This window comes from Hesperophylax consimilis, chromosome 12 (assembly GCF_061612785.1).
Source record: "Hesperophylax consimilis isolate HC1 chromosome 12, BYU_Hcon_1.0, whole genome shotgun sequence".
Classification (NCBI taxonomy): Eukaryota; Metazoa; Arthropoda; class Insecta; order Trichoptera; family Limnephilidae; genus Hesperophylax; species Hesperophylax consimilis.
In genome coordinates this window covers 19958705-19962544 of record NC_142847.1, presented here as the reverse complement: position 1 = coordinate 19962544, position 3840 = coordinate 19958705, and the positions used below count along the sequence as shown (strand labels likewise).

Genomic DNA, 3840 nt, shown 5'->3' with positions numbered 1-3840 from the left:
GTAATAATGCAAAATCATGTGTTTTTGGTTTGAGAATTTGGTCGCCTAGAAATGTTTCAGATGCTTTAATTAAATACTGCGAGTAGAATACATCTTGGCCTTTGAAATAATCGAGTATTTTTTAGATAAGTCTTTTTATAAGCCCAGAAAAAAATAATGTAAGGGCCTATGAAAACTGCTTTAAAGTTCGAAATCTCCAACTTACGAACCCATTTTCGGTTATGATTTTATTATATAATGTGGCAAATTTATTTATAAAATGATCGAAAAAAAATTAATATTTTTGCCTAAACATCCACAAAATAAAATAAAAGGCACTTTTTGGCCATGTTTTTTCTTGCATAAATCAAAAAAGGCGGATGGTGTTAAGCGGGAATTTAAACCTTATCGCCATCTACGTAAGGGTTGTTATTGATAGCGGCTCAATTTAAAATACTACACGACGTAGTGGATCGCCTTAACAAAGAATACTAACAATATCTAACAACAATAAAAACTGGTACAGTAAGAATTCAGAAATATTCGCAAGTAGTTAATTTTTTTATTATTTTTCAAGTGTCTTCTCCTATCGAGGATTGTCTATCATCATAGATTTTCTAGTGTATTCATTGATGCTTTAGAGTAAACTAAAATATTCAAAAAATTAGTACATGTTTTGGCCAGAAAAAAACTTAATGTCGCTACAAAACTATATTCCAAATGAAATTAAAAACACAATGAAAATAAAAAGTTTTAAAACGTCATCAAAATACGGTTAAACTAAACATGAAGATGAGAAAACCATTTAAATTATGAAGTAACATCAGAACAACTTACAATCAACAAACATGAAGATTGTTTTATTTTGTGGAAATCAACAACATGCATGAGGAAAACATAAACACCCATAAAACAACATACAGTCCGCCTTTATAGCAGTAAAGAGGGTTGATAATAAATTATAAAACTTTGTATTTTTAAAATAGTCGTTAGTAAATAATTTAAAAAAACATAAGTATCGTATTGCTGTCCGATGATTTTTTTACAAACGGAGACGGAGTGCGTATCGCGTGATGCGCTAGGTGGTATCCGGTGTCGACGTATGATTGAAAAATAGATTTCATCGGACGACAAAATAAAATTTATATTATTTTTTCAAATACTAAATACTATTCTTCTAGGTGTCCAATCAAATCACTACTTAAATTTTTGTATCATTTCTTTAGCACCATTCTTAAAGCAATTTATAATTACATACGGTAGACAAGTTCGAATGAATTCTAAGTAACCTGCTTCTTTCTTCACCTCCGTCCCTTATTTACTATATTTCTAACATTACGTATTGGAACAACTTACCTTTATTAATAATAAAGAAACAATTTTTTAATGTATTCAATCAAAACAATAAACAGATAAGAAAGAGATCATTTTTTTTAATATTATGCCGTATTTTGCTTCTCTTTATCTCCTTCTTTAGCAAACGTACTTCGGACAGCATTACAATGTCCATCATCAGGGCAGATGTATGATGTGTGGAAACAAAGAAGGATGTAGCGCAACATGGCATAATACCCCAAAAAAAATCACTTAAACAAACTGATTCTCTTCTTCGAATACCACTTGAAAGCACAAATAAAATATTATTTTGGTACCACACTCGACAAAATATTTGCCAATTTCTATCGTATACCGCCTACTTAGGGGCATACATAATAGATGTTTATATCGAAACAGAAAGCAGGAGATTTAATAAAAAGAATCTTCCATAAGTAAAGGTTCAGTTATTTTCTTTTGAATCCTTATTTTCGTACTTACCTCCTTAATAAAACATCATGGTTATATTATGGTTCAAACAAATAACAAAAATCTCGAATCAATGAGACATGTATTTTTCTTGGTATTATTTTATTTTATTTCAAAGAAAATTAACGTTGGAAGATACATTTTGAATGTTATTTCAACCGCCATAATAGGGATGTCCCTGTGCTATGGAGGGTGAATTTTAAAGATTGAAGATTATCATAAAAGTTAGTAAATTATACAATTCCGATCTAGTTAGTATTTATGTGACAAATAATCATTTAATAATTAATTAAAGGGTTACAGTCAGGAGGCCCAAAAAACGGATTTTCACGATTTTTTCCTGAGAAGAATTATTAAAGTCATAATTCGTACACATATTACTGTAACCTAAAACAATATTTTAAGAATTTTTATTTGTAAAAATAATAATTTTGAAAGCTGCTGTAGCTGATTTCCAGAAGCTCCTCTCAAAAAAGGCATCTTGCGGTGACCATCATATCTCTGGATTAGATCATCTTAAATGAAAAAACCAAACGGATTTCTTTATAATAATAAATATTCCTGTAATTAATAGAAGGAAAGAGCAAAATATTTTGTTTTTGACAAAATGGCGGCTTCTCAAAAAAAAAAAACTTTTTACTAAAATTTTGGCTTTATATTGTTTATAAAAAAATATGTATTTATCGGTGAGAACAGGCCTTCGATTAATAACTCTAAAATATAAGTAAAAAGGTTATGTTAAAATTTGAGACTGTCGTTTCCGAGTAATCTTGGTCACCGACGAAAAACACAGTTTTGAGAAAAACGCGTTTAAAGTTTGAAAGGCACTTTACATAGAGTAAAAAAAATATTTTTTCAACTTACATCGAGTCGTCTATTCCAGGGCCATATAATACACCCTCCGCCCCTTTGGCAGCTTCTAATAACTCGAGTTGGTGTTGTCTGCGGACCATTCTTCCCTATCGCCTGCCATTATGTGCTCTGCGGTCGAAGACGGCCACGCGCTGTTTATCCTCTCTTTCGGCGTATGAATGCGCTTTGGGCCCAAGTAAAACCCCTATTGCATTCATTTAATATAATAATGATGTATTACCTTCATAAAATATGACAGCAGCTATGTATGCAGCCGTTTCTACTGTTTTGGAACCGGCCTGAACTATTTTTTGGAGAGATTTTCCATATCAGTTGAATGTAGCTTTCGTTGTTGTTTTGGGTGAAACCACCCACACATCTTTCTAATAATTTTTCATTGCTGAGATCTGTATTAATGGGAAGTATAGCCTCAGCAAAATCTCGTGGTAATGACGGATAATCATGCTTGAAAGTGAGTAATTAATTGGCAGCTAAAGCCCGTTGCCAACTTCACCATGAATCTGGTCCGATCGGGCACTTCTCGAGTTGAGGTTTTTGTCCGTTGAGCAATAATGATAATATGTGGCCCAGATAGCATTATACATTTTTTCGACGTAATCAAAATTTCTCCTAATTGCTAAGCCATAATAAACTGTCAACTTGTCGATAATTTTACCATTAAGTTTTCCTTTTTCCACCAAGAGTTTTTTTCATTTTTATTATCAACTGTTTCCACATTTTTATTCACATAATCTCGGTGTCGCGTGCCCATTCTCTTATGTACGTGTCCAATACATTAATTTTCTCTTAATAACTTCTTGATCACTGTCAGGTGCAGCTTTTAAAATCCCCGAATACGTTTTGGAGTTACCGTCTCCGCTCTGACACGTCTTTACAAATATGCGTGTAACTTCGAAAATAATAGCCGGATCGACTTGAAATTTTCTGTGTGTGTATTTAAATAAATGTACATTACGAAAATGAAATTAAAAACTCAGGAACGAGTCGAAGAAACAACCCACTATCAAGTGACAGATTTCAACTGTGTACAAATTTTGGGTATGCTTTTGAGGTGTTTTCGGACTGTGCACCGGTGCCGAAAGAATCAATGACGCTAGTTCCTGAGAGCATATTCAATTGAAATACGATAATATAGAATGATATACTATAAAATATAATTATATGGGATGAATATATACGAAACCC

General features: G+C 32.2%; 1 pseudogene; it reads right to left on the bottom strand.

Moving 5' to 3' along the window:
* Positions 1–2642: 2642 nt before the first annotated feature.
* LOC149419307 (uncharacterized) lies at positions 2643–3431 on the bottom strand (annotated as a pseudogene).
* Positions 3432–3840: the final 409 nt, after the last annotated feature.